This window comes from Tamandua tetradactyla, chromosome 5, assembly GCF_023851605.1.
Source record: "Tamandua tetradactyla isolate mTamTet1 chromosome 5, mTamTet1.pri, whole genome shotgun sequence".
NCBI classification, from domain to species: Eukaryota; Metazoa; Chordata; class Mammalia; order Pilosa; family Myrmecophagidae; genus Tamandua; species Tamandua tetradactyla.
The window spans coordinates 117268434-117286135 of record NC_135331.1 but is presented as its reverse complement, the minus strand read 5'-3'; positions in this window follow the sequence as shown (position 1 = coordinate 117286135).

The window sequence follows — 17702 nt, the reverse complement described above, 5'->3', positions numbered from 1 at the left end:
CATTTAAAAAAAAAGAAGTTTAGAGCCAACATGAATTGTAGCAGTTCTACACTTCAGTCAAATGCACAGCTGTCCGGAAGATTCCACCATCATCTCTTCACACACCCCTTCCCCCACCTCACCAACAACAACTCCAGCTCCACCTACTCATGAGAACTCTTTTTCCTTTTCTACTACATCGGAATAAATTTTCTTTCCCATTCCTACTTGGGTTTGTACATCCCCTGCTACCCTCTTTCTTCCAACCCTTTGCTCAATTATCACCAATTTTTATCCACTTTGCCTTCTAAATAATTTTCAGTATGTCCATATCGTTGCATGTCCATCCACTAGAGCCCTGTTGAAGGCACCTTCCCATCTGGACTGCCTCTGTGGCCTCCCAATGGGTTTGCAAACTTCCTTCCAATCCATTATATTTCAGCTGGAATGATGTTTTCAAACGGAATTTCAAATGACAATCAGACCGTGTTGCCCTGACTTTTTCACGTGCCCTCCCCACCCCTTGCCAGCTTCCCATTGCTCTTGAGACAAAGACAAACTTCCTCATGTAATTCTCAAGCCCTTACGTGGACAGATTTGTGTGTGTTTACAGTTTTATCCACCGCCTATAATGTACCTCTCCTCTCATTTCAACCAGGAGTTAACTGCTCTGGATATTAATTTGATCATCACTTTTCTGCCCTCCCTGACTACCATTCAAAATGGACCTTTACCTCACAGCATGAGTCACAGTTACTTTGTATTTACACTTGGAGATTATTTTTTCTACATCTGTAAGCCTGTGGGGCCATCATATGCTTTATGAGGAAATGCACTGTCGTCTTTTTGTGTGTGAGGGTATATTTTGTGACCAATGTCTGGCAGCAGGTGGTTGTATGAATGAGTGAATCCTAACTCCTGATTCTCAAAATTAAGCAGGGGTTGTCCATGACCCTGGGTTAATCTGTGGTGATAGGAGATCGCAAGTGACAAAAAGAAGGAGAAAAAAAGTGAGGCTGGGTCAAAGTAGAACTCAATTTGGGTCCTGTTTTAGTTTCCTTTGACTGCTTAAGCAACTATCATGTGATAGGTCAGCTTAAACAAAGAGAATTTGTTAGCTCATGGTTCTGAGGCTAAGAGAAGGTGCAAATCAAGGCTTCATCAAGGCGATGTTTTTCTCCCCAAACACTGCTGCTCTGGGGCTGACTGCCAGCTCTCCTTGGTCCTCAGCTTCTCACATGTCAAAGCACTTGGCAGCCTCTTCTGGCCCCTTCCTTCTCTTCTGGGTTCTGTTGACTTCAGCTCCTGGCTGCTCCCTTGGTGACTTTCTTTCCAGCTGAATTTCATTCTACTTTTAAAGGACTCCAGTAACAGGATTTTAAGACCCATCCTGATTGAGGTGGGCTACGCCTTAACTTCAGTAACCTCAGCAAAATGTTCTCCTTACAATGGGTTCATACCCACAGGAATGGATTGAGTTCAAGAACATGTTTTTCTGGGGTATATACAGCTTCAAACCTCAGGATTCCTAATTGTCCCACGGTCTCTCCACCCAGCATCATTAAAGAGGTCCATTTAGCTTCTGATCTGACCCATCCGGCTCCATTTCTTGTATTAAAGCCTCGGGTGGGCACTTTTAAATGTATGTGAACAGTATTTCAATCCATCTTCTACACAGAGAAAAATCACCTACATGGTTTGGTCTTTTCCTACAAGTTGTGAGTAAGGCATTGAGCAAAAGGGAACAAAAAGATCGACCTCCTTATGCCTTTACCATTAGCTAAACCTAGCATATATTGAATTTCAGGTTTTGCTTTACACACACTATTTCCTTCTCAGAGCACCAGAGATATATTTCATGGTCACTGTTTTAATGAAGGAACAAATGCTAGTTGCTTTAAATAAACTGCACAGTGCCATTCAGCTAGTGAGGAATGAATTCTCTGAACTCCAAAGACTGGCTTTTCACTGAACTGCTGTTAGACAGCATCTGGAGCTACAGGAAAATGTGGAAGAATCATGTGTTTGCATAGCAGATGCACTGATAGAAGAGAAGCTAAGAGATTGTGTTCTGCCCTGTGGCTAAAGAAAATAATGAAAGAAATTCTTTCCTGGAGAAATAGGTGATGGCAGAAGAAAGCAGGGAGATTTATATAAATAGATGCTTTGTAGACCCTGATTCCAGCTTTCATTTCCCTGTGCCCACCTTGGAAACTCTCTCAAATCACAGATGTTACCTACAGAAGCTTGGATCCCACTGGCAGATCTTGTGTGAGGAGAAAGTTTCCTGCTATCCCAAGGGAGATCTCTAAACACATTTGCCCTTTGAAATAGTGTTCATAGTGACTAAGGTCATGTACTATTTGTAGAGTTCTTATTCAGGTATGGAATAATGAGTTTAAGAGATTCCACTGGCTTGGCCTGAGAAGTAGCCCTCATATAAAATACTTCATCTGTTGGAAAAACATTCAAAGTTTCAATTTACTTAATTAAAAAAATATATATTTTTAGGAATATCAGCATATGTTGAAGGTTTAAAAACTTTCAAAATAGGGCCAGAATATTTAGTTAAGAGAGCAGCCCTTCCACTTATTTAGAACACATTTTTTTTTCTTATTGGAAAAACACTCAGGAATTGCTAGCTATTTTGTGGATGCAAGGAATAGATCCATATGTCTGAATCTACAATTCATTCTTTTAGAGTAATTTCAAAAACCAATTTGCGGGGTGGGCCGCGGTGGCTCAGCGGGCAAAGTGCTTGCCTGCTATGCCGGAGGACCTCGGTTCGATTCCCGGCCCCAGCCCATGTAACAAAAACGGAGAAACAGAATACAATAAAACAAGAAAATGTTTAAAAATGTTTCCCTTTCTTCCTTCCTTCCTTCCTTCTATCCTTCCTTCCTTCTCTCTGTCTTTCCTTTAAAAAAAAAAAAAAAAAAAAAAAAAAAAAAAACCAATTTGCAAGATTGTAATTACATATCAACATAATAAGACAAATGTAAATACTCAATCAAAAGAATTGTTGCACTTAAGAATTGCTGGTCTAAAACTAATTACATTAGACTATGTGTATGCAGCTTAATGTATTTTAAATTTCAATAATTTCTGATTATGTTTAAAATAAAAACAAATTAGACCAAAAAAGTTTTAATTAGATTAGATCTATTTCCCAGTGATCCTTTTCTCTCCATATCACCGGTGATATTTTGTATCTAAAGATTCTATTCATGTAGTATTGTCAAAGAAATAACTGAAAATTTCCCCAAGAGCTTTAAAATAATTACATATTTCAGTTTATATGCATTTTCTTTTTTTTCCAAAGAAAGTTGTACACAAAGATGCTATGCAAAATTCAAGTTCTTCTATGTCCCCCATTCAGTTTGGTTCTTTTATGTCATTATGTACTTCCTTCTTTTATGACACTTCTTAATTTTCCTTCCTAAATCATATTCTCTATGTGATTGTGTGTGCATGGAAAAGAAGACCACAGAAAATCAGGTCTTATGCATTTCTGTGTCTCTTCAGTATCTGAAAAAATGCTTAGATTTCATAGTATCTGCTCACATTTGTTAATTTAAACCAATCAATCAAAAATCTCAAATTTAATTATCACCCACATAGTTCATGTTGAAAACTCTGAGTTGTAGAACTTTTTTCTTTATAATAGCATTTGTAATAATCCTACCATGTCTTTGACAGCTTTCATTTGAAAAATTTTTGTAGTAATTCAAATATTCTAACTTCTCACAATCTTCAAAAGCATCCTACTTCCCTAAGACTGATATATTGCCCCAAAATGCATAGAATATTAATCTATCATAAGGACATAAAGTTAATCAATGTTCACTTATTTTGACCTCTAGCCTTTTTCTAAAAAAGAGTGAAACTGCCAGTTACACAGTCTCCCCTCAATGATTTGTAAAGTCTTTTCAGAAAAGGTAAGAGCTAAGACAAACTATTCCTTCATTTCTGACCAGCTAAATAGCGATAACCAGAGGATGGTCATTACTCATTAATAAATTACAAAGAAATCACCATGACAAGTCAAAGGTAAAATCAATTATAGTGGCAATTAAAGTATTCAAACATCAAGCTCAAAGTCCCTGCAATTAATAGACAGCCTAAAACGACTTTATGGGAATTCAAGCATAGAATTTTCCATAATGCTGAAATAAAAGACTGGATTTAATGAAAGGATATTTCACATGGTAATTTATAATGGAAAGTTAGGGAGGAAACATTTCCTAAGAAAATAAAATTGACAGTGATTTGACCCACTGTTTTATCAATCAATTATTTATATTGTGGAAAGTAATGGCCAGTACATATTGATTATAGTCCTTTTGCCACAGCCTCATCTTTATGAAGAAAATTCCTTCTGCTCTGCCTTTATGTTAGTATATAAGCTCCTAGACTTGACAAAATAAGTTTGTAGAGTTGCAGAAATAAAGGACAGTCTTATCACTTTATGCTGCCAACTGTATCTCTGAACTCCTTGCTGACCTTCAGATGAAATCATCCATGTGAGAAACTCCAAGAAATATAGAGCTTTACAGGCTGTACTTTTTCCCCGATGAGTTATATTGTTTTTCACATTTCTGCTACAATCAACCAACATGAATCTGTCTTCTAAGATTTTTGAAATAAGGTAGCGCCTCCTCTCAATGAGGTTAATAGAGAGAAGAAACACTTGCTCCTGCTGCCCGTACTTCTTCAGGAGCAAATTAGGAACATTCACGTTTGGTTTATCATAGCTGAAAGATGTCACATTTCTTCCACTTAACCGCCCTGTGTGAGGAAATAACATTTCAGTAGCATTTGGAGAGACTATTACACTAGATGCAGATGTAGTCAGAAAATTGTGTTTTAATTCTAGTCTTGTAACTTGGTACTTGTAATATTTTTTTATCTCTAATATGGAGAAAATTATTATTTCTATATATTATACTGGGAAGTTGAGGAGATTTCTGATAATAGAAATTATCTTCAGATCATATTTGTAAAATACTATAGAAATCAAATAGATGATACATGTAAAATTACTGGAATTTATTGGTAATGTAATGGTACTATATTTTGAAATTGCGAACAGCCATCAGTTTCCCATAGCTTGAGTTTACTTGCAAGGTTTACTTATATATGTATGTATGTATGTATGTATGTATGTATATACCTTGGAAAGACATTCCATGGGTAAAATTCCTTTTAAAGACAAACATTAGATTTCAATGACTGAGAATTAAACAATGCCCTGTTATTCTGTTTCTCACCACTGTGCTGTTTCTAGGTTCTGTCCAGTACCTGCAAATCTCCAACAGTACTTGCACTGAATGAGGCACCTCCCGCACTTTGCAGCAGTTTTCTTCTTTCATGACTCATGCAAGAGAACGTGCGTGGAAATGTCTTAAATAGCAGGTGAAATAACGATCGAGTTTATCTTTGTCCTTGCAGAAAAGAAGCTGATTCTGCCACATTCTCAATCAAATATACTTGCTGGGAATTCTGTTGAGTTCCACAACATGCATGAAGATATTTCACAAACATTAACACAATGCCTTTTTAAGCAACCCTAGACGGTAGGTGACATTATTATAATCATTCCACAGATGACAGCACTGAGTCTTGGTGAAGTTCACATCCTGTCGAAGCCCACATACCTGGCTAAGTGTCAGAGCTATACATGGAACCGAGATCTGACCATTTTCTTTCTTCAACATGAATGTTCCTCATAGTGAAAATGAGAAATAACCACTTTTAGGTGTTTATTAGTAAGTTTTTTTTTCTTTTTTAGTATTTTGTATTTATTATTTGCATGGTAAAAGGAGTTAAATATTTTTGCAATAATATCATCATATAGCTGTGCATTTATCATCACAATCGACGTTTTTTTCTTTTTGTGAAAAATAACTTATAAAAAAGCAATAAATTTCAAAATATAGCACAGCAATTAGTTGTAGGACAGATTTCAGAGTTTGGTATAGGTTACAATTCCACAATTTTAGGTTTTTGCTTCTAGCTGCTCTAAGATACTGGAGACTAAAAGAAGTATCAAAATAATGTTTCAGCAATCATACTCATTTGTTAAGCCCTACCTTCTCTGTATAACTCCACCATCATCTTTGATCTTTCTCCAACTCTTTAGGAGTATTTGGGCTATGCCCACTCTAACTTTTTCATGTTGGAAGGGGCTGTCAATAATATGGGATCGGGCGTTGGAACTGGTTCATGTTCTGGAAGGGCTGGCCCCTCTGCATTTCAGAACTTATGTGGCCTGGGGACCCATTTGGAAGTTATAGGTTTCTGGAAAATTACCCTAGTACATAGGAGCTTTGTAGAATCTTATACAATGCCCTAGGTGTTCCTTAGGATTGGCAGGAATTGTTTTGGTTGGGGTTGGCGGGTTATGATAGGTAGTAATGTCTAACTGAAGCTTGCATAAGAGCAACCTCCAGAGTAGCCTCTTGACTATATTTGAACTCTCTCAGCTACTGATACCTTATCTGTTACGCATTTTTCCCCACTTTTGGTCAGGATGACATAGTTGATCCCATGGTGCCGGGGCTGGATTCATCTCTGGGAATCATCTCCTACATCACCAGGGAGAGTTTCATCCCTGGATGTCATTTCGTGTAGTGGGGAGAGCAATGATTTCACTTGCAGAGCTGGCCTCAACGAGAGCGAGGCCACATTTGAGCACTAAAAGAGGTCCTGCAGAAGTAACTCTTAGGTATACCTATAGATTAACTAAGCTTCTCCGCTACATACATAAACTTTACAAGAGAAAGCCTCAAGATCAAGGGCTTGGCCTATTATTTGGGTGTTCCTAATATTTGACACAGTACCAGGGGTTTCCCCAGTGGTAAAGTTTAATAGTTTCATATTTTTCCCCCATCCTTCAAGGAAATTTGCCAATACTTTTTAATTATCTGCTTAATATACTCTGGGATGTATCCAGGCATTGCATTGAGCAGTACAAGATTAAAGACCCTCATTTGTATTGTGGGCTCCCTTTGTTTGGACTGTTTAAATGATCTATCCAGACAGGTTGAGTTAGATTATGTGCTACAGAAAATTTAGGTTTTGGACAAAATAAACCTTTCTTCCTTTGGTCTCAAGAGCAGATGAGGTTCTAAAATATAGACAATGTCTTCCTTACCCTGTATTCTGAATTACCTTAATCCCGACCTCATCAGCTTCATTCTTACCTCTAAATAACAGGTTATACATATACAAAACAGCCTCTCAAAGTCCGCAAATAACAATGACCACTTTAGACTAAATGTGACTGCTATAAGAACTTACAATCTAGTCTCCTGCTTTCTTACAAGCATTTTCTAGATGTGGCCATGCAATATTTGCTCCTTTGTTACTGGCTTATTTTCTTTCACCAACTGTTCTACAGGTTCATTCACAACATCGCATATCTCACAACTATGTTCCTTTTTGTAGAGCACAATATTCAATCATATGTAGACACCATCGTTCACCAATCTACTTGTCAGTCAGTGCATCCTTCAGCCACTCCCATTCATTGGGCATCATGTATAATACCCAAAGTCCACAATCCATTAACATGCTCAATTTAGATAAGTTCATTGTTCCCAAGAGAAAGATAAACAATTAGTAAGTGTTGACATTAGATGATTTGTAATAATTCTCAATCTACAAATAGAGAAAGCTTCCTTTGGACATAAAATTACCTTCCTACAGAACCCTTTATGTGGGTGGCTTCTATTTTTTTAAAGGGAGGACATAAATAAACCTTTCAGTTGTGTAACAGATATTGAATGCCTACTGTGCCAGGCACTATTTTAGGCACGGGGAAGGGAATAAGTCAGTAAACAAACAGAGGAACCTCACAAAATTTATATTCCAAAAGTGAAAGACAAGACAATAAGTAATAAATGCAATAAATAAGTAAATTATATGTTAAAAGGTGGTAGGTGCTCCAGAATAAGACAAATGTAACAGGGTAATGAAGATTGGGAGTGGAAGGGGTGAGAAAGTGGATTCATCACCCCTCAAGGTGTTAATCCAAACCAATGATGTAAAACTTGGCACACAGTAGGCATTCAGTATCTCTTACATGACTAAAAGAGATGTCCTACTTGGTCTCAGTATCTCTGATAGGGATGGAAGCAATCACCCCTATCAGCATTTCACCCATGTGACTGTGGAGGGCACGTGATCGAGTGTGCCTGGTTCAGAGGGAGTCGGGGAGGAGTAAGGGAGAGTAGTTCACGAGATCAGAGGAGAAGCAGAGAGTCGGAGAACGGAGGCCTCATAGATTTTGGCATTTCCTCTGATGAAATGGGAAATCATTGCAGGGTTTTATAGCAGAAAAGTGGCATAATAGGGTTTACATTTTCAGTGGATTACTCTTGCTTCTGTGTTGAGAATAGACTGTGGTAAAGCCAAGGCAATGCAGGAGAACAGAGATGAGAATGGTAAGAGGCCAGCGCAGTAATCCAGGAGAAGGATGATAGTGATTTAAACCAGGGGAACAGTGGTAGAGGTAGTAAAAAGTGCTTGGATTTTTAAGTAATGCCCATAGTGTTTCCTGATGGATTGGAAATGGGATGTGATAAAAAGACATTGAGAATGACCCCAGGGATTTGTCCTGGTAAACAGGAAGGATGGGGTGACATCGATTGAGATGAGGAACAGTTTGGGGGCAAAAAAATAGGATACAGTTCGGAGGATTTAATTTGACATCCAAGTGGAGATATTACCAGGGCTATCTGTACAACTCAAGAGTTCTGGACAGAGGTCTCAGCCTGAGACAGAAATTTATGAGTCATCAGCATATAGATAGCATTTAAAACCGAGAGCTTGAGTGAAATCACCAAAGGTATGAGGAGAGAGAGAAGAGAAACTTTTGTTTTTTGCCATTATATTTATAGTAAACACTTACCTTCTTTCAATAGAAATTTCCAGCAAGATAGCACCTTTTTTTTTTTACAGAATGGGATGAAAGGTTAGTGACTGAGCTTTTTGTGAGATTATTTCTAATTTTCCTTGTGTGTGTAGATCTTCAAAATTACTCTTGTTCAATAATATATCACCTCCTAATTGAAAACTCCAGCTCTCACATACACTTTAAGTCAACATCAATAAGCTAATATATCTGTACCATTCTGAGAATGAAAATACAAAATGCCCATTTCCAAAGTCCAGATCCCTATTTTATAGACATTATTAATACCCAATGAAAGTGTTTCAAGGAGTTTCACTTCTCTGCCTATAAAGAAAAATCCTATAACGAGAAATTGAAACATAATAAAATTGAACTTTAAGGAATATCTTTTTATTTTCCAGTTAGGGAGAAAAAGTAATAGCAATTTAAACATCTTAATACAAGAAAACTAGAGCCTTTAAATATTCAAATTGAAAATGAAATGTAGAGTAAATGATAATACCTCACTTTTTTTCCATGACAAGCACTTTCTCCCATATTCATTTTTAATGTCAGAGAATTCAGAGAATTAAGATCTTTATTCTCAACCTCTAGAGTTTGCCCAGGAAAGTAATTATAGAGGTATTTGTCAGAAACTGAACTAATAGCCTCAGGAATTTAAATCCGCACACAGAGTCTAGTCATATAGATTCACCACTACTCACGCAGGTTCAGGCATCACTCCAAATCAATTCTGGACTGTTTTTCCTTTAAGGATCAGGGATAGGGCTGGAACAAATTATAAGGTAAAGGTAAAAGATGCAATGATACAGGCTTGGAAGTATATAGCTAGTCGGTATGTCAGCTGATTCAAGCTTTGTGGAGAGGAAATTGGAAGTGAGAGCTAGAGATAATTGCCTTAGGCCCCTGCCTGACACTCGGTGTTCTATGTCCTGCCTCTGCTGGCTCCTGCCCCACTGGGATGCGCTGACTTCTGCTGTATCATTGTATCAGAAGATGCTTGGGACAGAACAGAAGGAGATCCAGCAAACCATGATGTGCTGGTTTGAATCTATTGTGTACCCCAGAAAAGCCAAGTTCTTTCATCTTCATTCAGTATTGCTGGGTGGGAGCTTTTTGATCATTTCCATGGAGATGTGATCCATCCAATTATGGGTGGTAACTTTTGATTAGATGGTTTCCATGGAGATGTGTCTCCACCCATTCAAGGTGGGATTGCTTATTGGAGCCCTTTAAGAGGGAACCATTCTGGAAAAAGCTTTAGAACCACCAAAACAAAAGAGCCAACAAAACAGACAGAGCCCCAGGGAAGCCATTGGAGAAGGCTTATGAAACGAGAGAAAGCTAGCAGACATCACCATGTGCCTTCCCAGTTGAGAGATAAACCCCTGAACTTCATCTGCCCCTTCTTTGGAGTTAAGGTATCTATCCCTCGATGTCTTAATTTGGACATTTCCACAGTCTTAGAACTGTAAACTTGCAAGTTATTAAATTCTCCTTTTTATTCCCCATTCTAGTTCTGGTATATTGCATTCGGTCAGCTTACAAACTAGAACACATGGTTTCCAGTTCTGAGCTATTTATTTTCTCCAGTTACTGTAGGTAGATCTTTTTTTTTTTTTTTTAAGTATCTGTGTCTATCAGTCAGGGTCCTTGCAGGAAACAGATGGCTCATTCACACTGGATATTAAGGAGTGTTTAATGAAGGGACTGTTTAGGATGTTATCCCTAAGAGTTAGGGATACCAACAAAGCTGCTCCTCAAGGTGGTAACCATGGGGAGGGCATAGCTACCAAAACCCAGGGAAGGTCCAGTGTGAGAGGGCCCCTGACAGAGGCTGTGGCTTTTGTAGGGGAATCAGCACTCTAGCCTCACCTTCCTCCCACACTTTTATCTCTTACAAGTGCTTCCCTTTAGCCTGGTCCAATCTGAAACCAAAGAGAAGAGAAACTTTGATACTATCCAAAAGAGTTAGCTCCCCAGGCAATATCAGCCACACCATTTTCAGGACCTAGTGAAAGATAGAAAATGCAGGTCTCCTGCATTTTCCCAAGATAGGAGCAGCACAGTATGTTCTGAGTGTAGAGTCCCATATGACTGCCCAGGTTACATGCTTATGTAGCTACCCTGTTCCCCAGACACACCAAAGAAAAAGATATATTGTGAATCAGAAGGGCAAATGAAAGGTATCTAGCAAGCATGTGTTGCCTTGGTTCGTTTGCTTAATTATTCAAAACCTCAACTTACTTGTCTGTAAAATGGGGATGACAAAAGTATTCATTTCACATACTTACATTGAAAAGTAAATGAGATGTTGTGTGCAATTTGCTCAGGCCAATAGCTGGCAAAGAAAAAGTAATCAGTAAATATCAGCTGCTATAATTAATACTAACATCGCTGATTTAATATACCTATTGACATACACAAAAATATACTCATATAATTGCACTTTTATGTTATGCCATTTCCATCATTTTAGGAAAATTCAAATTCATTTAATATTTTTTACACGAAGTTTTTGTATTTGCAAAATTTGAAAGAATCCCTGGATATTTGACTGATAAATATGTACTGTGTGAATCTGGAAAAGTTTTCTCTTTTTTTTTTGCCAGTACTGTCATTTTCTTAAAACTGAGGATATTATTTTTTTAATGTAAGGATCACCAAAAAAATAGTTTTTCATGGTAATTGATGACTGAAGTTTGGATAAACTATCCTTCTCCTACCTTTTACCTAAATTCTACTCTTTTTGTGAGGTCTACAAAAACTTATGCTTCTAAACAATACCTTTTCTCATTACTTCGCCCCAAATGATTTCTTCCTTTATCCATTCTCATGATCTTATTTTTGTATCATGCATTCTCCATAGGTAAGGAGAATGTCTGGTTCTGGTTGTGCAGGTGCCTAAATGCTGTGCAGTATATTAGAAAGTGCATGGATATTGGAGCCAGAAAAGCCTCGGTTACAATTTTGGTTTTGCTAACTATCAGCTACTTAAATACGGACTGAGATTCATGTTATTCATTTGTGATACAGGAATCAGATTCTTTAATTATATTGAACACAGAGCTGACATGTATGAAGTACTCACTAACTAATTCTTTTCTTCTTCTCTCATTCATTTCAATTTTGCTTCTAACTATATTTTAAACTCCTAGAGGGAACAGTAATTTATCTTTTTTATAAATGTCCTTATTTCGTTTAGCTTAGCTTTTCACATGCTGTTTTTACTAATCTAATATGTAAACAAGATAAGTAGAATTATTTTTGTTCTTTATTAAACAGGGTAAAAAGCAGGAGATATGGCAAAACAATGCGGACCTGGTAATAAGGAGCAAAGGTCAGAGTTTTATTTTCACCACTGACTGTGTGGCATATGGCAAGACCATTAACAGTTTTACAATTTGCATATGAACTGATTTTGTGTGAACCCAAAGGCCCCACTTAGCTATTTTCCCCCAATAAAAATATATGATGATCAATGAGAAAATTACTTTTTATTTTCTAGTGCAGGTATTACATGAAAGGATGCGTTGTATTATAGCAAACCCTGGCTTTCCAATTAACTCCAACTACTGTAAAATCATATTAAGTCCTATGTCTGCACAGGAAAGTTTTCAAAAGAGCAAAGAGTTCAGCTCCTTTATGCAAAAATTAAGATACTTTGATATTATGTTTCCTAAAATGTATTTATTACTACTCATTATTTAACCTTTTCTAGATGAATCAGGGTGTACTGGTTGGCATCAAGGATTGTCCTGCACTACAAGCACAGTGCTCTTGGAGTCACTGACATCAGTCAGTAGGTCCTTTTGTCCTACATGAAAGGGCCCCAGGCAATTAGTTTATTCTGGCCTTTCATTTAGAGGAAAAGTATCTCCTTCCTTGCTGCCATATTGACCTCTTCATTCTGTCTGCTGTAGCAAGGGCCTTTCATGATTCAAATGTGTTATTTTTGATCTCCTGGAATTTTAAAATAAATTAGATGATGAATCTTATTGGACTGCTGTGCAAAATAGGAATAAACTTAAAAGTACCTGTAAGAAGCTCCCAGTAATAAAGTAGCTGGGCTTTTGTATTACTTGTTATCTATTTTGGCTGTTCTAAAATTGCTTCTATCCTGGTTCTCTGGCCATTGGCTGAACATCTGAGTTCTAAATATGTTATAACAAAATTAAATTAATTTAAACTACTTTTAATTACTTTAACCAAATATCCCAAAGATTGTACTTATATTTTAAATGAGAATAAAGTAAAGGAATATCTCAACTTGAAAAACAATAAGCTTAAATCCTGCTTGCTTGCTGATTTAATCCTAATGTATTGTTTTTCTCTTCAACTTAGGTCTCTTATCTATGAATAATAAATGACAAAGTTTCTGAAAGACTTTACAGAAAAATTGATCATTATAAAGCACTCAAATAAATAATCCCCATATACAGTGTATATATTGCTTTACTTTAACTACACATTCTACACAGTTACTAATATTATTGTAGTTACCCTGGCCGGAATAGGTACATTTTCTATCTCATTGTTGAAAGGTCCCTAGAAGAAAGAACAAAATGCTCTCATGTGCTATTTGATTTTTAAAATGGCGGATAACGAGAGTTCTACATTGTAAAGGTCCTTTTTTCTTTTCTTTTTTCACAGAGGTTTTAAAGTAGCCTTAATATATTACACCTGCATCTCTTCACTGTTGCGAGTCAAGGTCACTCCATAAAAAATTTGCATTGCTGGCATACGAAAAGTTGAAGGTGGTTGCTGTCACCTTGAATAATTTTGCACATTTCTCTTTCCTTAAAAAAAAAGTGAAGTAGGAGTGACTTTATTTCGTACTAGTCTACTAAAGATTAATACTGCACTCTGATATTCTTGAAAAAACCCATTTTCTAAAATGATTTTGCTTTGCTACAGCAAAGGCAAAAACCTTCACACTGCACGGTAGGTGCAGATGGATAGACAGAGGAAAGGAGCACTTGACCTCAGTAGCAGCGCGCAGGCACTTCCAAGGGGAGGTCACAAAGACAGATGGCTGGTTCGGCTTCATGTCTAAGAAACATGTGCTGCCTTGAGTTAGGCAGGGGGTTTCCGTGAGAGGCCACCTTTGTTTACAGGCACTTCAAATACTTCTGAAACCTCTATTAATGATTTACACAGCCATTTTGTTTTATCTGTCATATCTCACTTCTGATTGCATTTTACCTAAGACATAATAAACTTGATTGTTTCATGCTCAACACAAAATCTTTGCATATATTGGTCCTTCAGAAATCAGCTTAACTCATGCGGTCATTCAGTGTCCCACCTTACTGCCACCTCACCAAAGAGTACATATTTTCACAATATGTGAAATGAAGTACATTCCAGGTCCTTTTTATCTATTTACAGAGACTTTTATAAAATAGAGACTTTTATACTGACCCAGATTCTAACCATTTTGTCTCTCCATGACACCTTTTCAGTTGCCCTCCCTATCTCCAATCTAAATTAGTCTTATCTGACAAACAGCAACAGAAATTACCCTCCTTAAACAGCACTGCTCTTTTGTAACTTATTTGCTCAACATGTGTACCCAATTCAGAGAAGTTTAATAAACAATTGTATGATCCAGACTCTAGGTTAAGCACATAAACAGATAACACTACAATTAAAGTGGACTAAGCAATAGCTGTTTCTACAAAGTACTAGTTGGAGCGCAGCAGTGGGCCTAACCCTCTCTGGAGAGGTGGGGAAATGTAGGGAGGAAATCACAGAATTGGTAACAGTTTGAATGAATGCCTTTAAGACTTAATCCTGTCTGCTTTTTTAGCCTCCTCTAGTGCATCTCCTTTTTGTGCAGTCTATGTTCAGAAACTGTTAAGTTGTTTGAGTTCCTTGTGTTATTTAGTGCCTCCAGGCCTTTGTTCTACCTTAACGTTCTCTGCCGCCCTCCTTCCTTTAGTCCTCCTTCATCCCTCTTTGTGTTCAAGGTTCCATTGAGTTTTAACCTCCAAGATAATGTGCCTGATAATTCAAGTTGGCATGAGAAAGATAGTCCTAAAATCTCCAAAAACAGTGGGCGAAAACCTCATTTATATCATGTAACTCAATGTACCGAAACAGTATGTTCATTGCCATATATCCTCCCTCCTCAATGTAAGCTAATTAAGGATACAGACTATGTGATGCCCCATTTTGAGTTTCCAGAACAGTACTTGTGTTTAGTAAAGTTATCTACAAACAATAGTCAATCCTACAAAACAAATGTCTTTTGCTTTTGATTATGCTCAGATCATCAGTTCTCAAAGTTTTGGGCCTCAGGATCCTTTTTCACTCCTAAAAATTTTGGGAGGGCCCCCAAAAGCTTTTATTTAGATGGATTATTTCTGTTGAGATTTGCTATATTGGAGTTTAAAATTTCAGAAATGTAAAATATTTATTAATTCATTTGGAAATGATAAGAAAATCTGTTATGTGTTAACTAGAACACATTTTATGAAAAGTAATTATACTTTCCAATACACGGATAATTTAGTGAGAAGAGTAGCAATGTTTTACATTTTTACAACTCTTCAAAGTCTAGTTAACCAGAAGACAGCTGCATTGCTCTCATATTTACTTCTACATTCAATTTGTTGGAATATATTGTGTTGGTTCATGTATATGAAGAAAATTCAGCTTCACAAAAATGTATAGCTGGAAAGAGAAAGAGATTTTGAAAGCTTTTTCAGTTAAATGTAGAATAGTGTTCTTTGGCACCACACCCAAACTCAATAAGTAATAATCTCCTAAAGGTTAATTGCAATGTGGAATCTGAAACCATATCAATGAACTTTTTATTCTGTTATATTAAATCCATTGGCCTATTTTGCATGGCATTGTAACACCATATATTTTTCATCCAGAAAATATTATTTCATTGAGATTTCCAAATGTTGACACATTTCATTATTCAATTTATAAAAAGACCCCCATTCATTAATGTCTCCACTGATTCCATGAAAGAGTCTTTAAATATTTGGGAACTTGACACAAATCTTATAAAATTCTAATTCTTATTTGAAAGCTCATTTTATCATTGGAAAAAAATATTGTCAGGAGTTTTCCCTGAATTGACATATTTGCTTTATTTAAATTCAAGAAAATATCTGCTGAACACCCAACTCTGAATAACCATAGTTTCCTGTCATTCTTTCCAGTGAAAAATTGTGTTCCATTAAAACAGTGATTGGTTCAGCTTGCCATTAAATTGCACAAGTGCTTTTCCTTTATACAACCATCATACTTTGCTATGCAGCACTTCCCATTTCATCAAAGAGAATATTAAAATGATGTGTACTCAAGGGTCAAGGTTGAACACATTGAATGATTTATACTGCTCCACTAAGTACATTCTTAAATACAACTGACACTTTTTAAAATACAAAAACAGAGGAAAGAGATAAATTGAGGAAGAAAATATTAAGCAAAAGGAAACAGCACTTGATAATTTGGAAAGTTCTCAGTCTACCTAGATAGTAAAAGAGGAGAAAGCATGCTCTAATGAGAACCCCAAGGGTTTGGCTGGACAACTTTCAGCTAAAGAGAATAGACATGTGACCTATAGACCTATTCAATCATCTCAGCAGAACCAAGAATAGAGGTAGGGTTAACCAGAAATGATCTGTGGTTGACCCTCTTGTCTCATGGCTTAGCACCCAGGAAACTCAACATGATTTCTGAGAATGTTGTGTTACCAGAAACTGTAGCCGGGTCGCGCGACCGGAGCACTGGGTGAGTTAGGGGGCGAGCTCGCGGGGAACAAACCTGGGTAAGCGGGACCTAGCCGTCTCAGCTAGGGGACTAAAGGACTTGAGCCAGAGGCCAATTAATCAGCACAAAGCTTCTTTATTGTTACATTGTAAGAGCTTAGGTACCGCCGCTCAAGTATGCTAAAGACCCCGAGGCTAGGAGAGCCCCGGGTTAAGTATCGGTTAGGAGGGGGAGGGAGTAGGGGCGTGGGCAAGAGGGGTAGGGGGTCAATTACACAAGCTTAGAGACAGTTGCTAGGCTGAGGGCTAAGGTTAGGTATAGAGAAGTGAAGCAAATAACAGGGAGGCTTACGGTTTAGTGGTGAGCTATGGAGATGGGCGGTTTACGACAAGAGGGGGAAGGGGGGACAATGAGTTAGGTTACAGACATGAGAGACAGGGAGAGAATACAGGAATGATTAAAAATTTTTAAGTATGGCTAGGCTCCAATCCCTGAGAAATATGCCACAAGAAACCCTACCAGCCCAGACTGAAAGGGATAGAGACTGGACAAAATGAACAAAGGTTGTCAGAATTCTTGGATTCCACAAGTAGGAAATAGACTGATTAAGGTAGTTGGCTCAAGTGTGTGCTATCCTTCACTCCAAAGGTGGCTCAGAGGCCATCAGGGCTGCTGCTGCTGCCCTTGACCTAGAGGCAGGGTCATCTCTGCAGGTGCAGATGGTAGAGCATTGAGCCACCAAGGATTATTCTCAGGCCATGAGACCTAAGGAATTTGTCCTGCTGGACTTGTTTTGTACCAAGTATCCCTTTATTCCATACATTTTCTCCCTTTTGGAATAGGAATGTCTATTCTATGCTTACATCCCTATTGTACTTTGTTTCTAGATTCACAAATCCACAGGTGGAGAGGAATTTTGACCCAGACTGGATCATATCAAGAGTCTGACCCTCACTTGACTTAAATGATTTAGATTATGAGATTTAAAATGTTTTGAGTTGATGATATTTAGATGAGATTTGGGATTTAGAGTTTAGGTTTAAGACTTGAGGATGTATTGGGATATGATGAA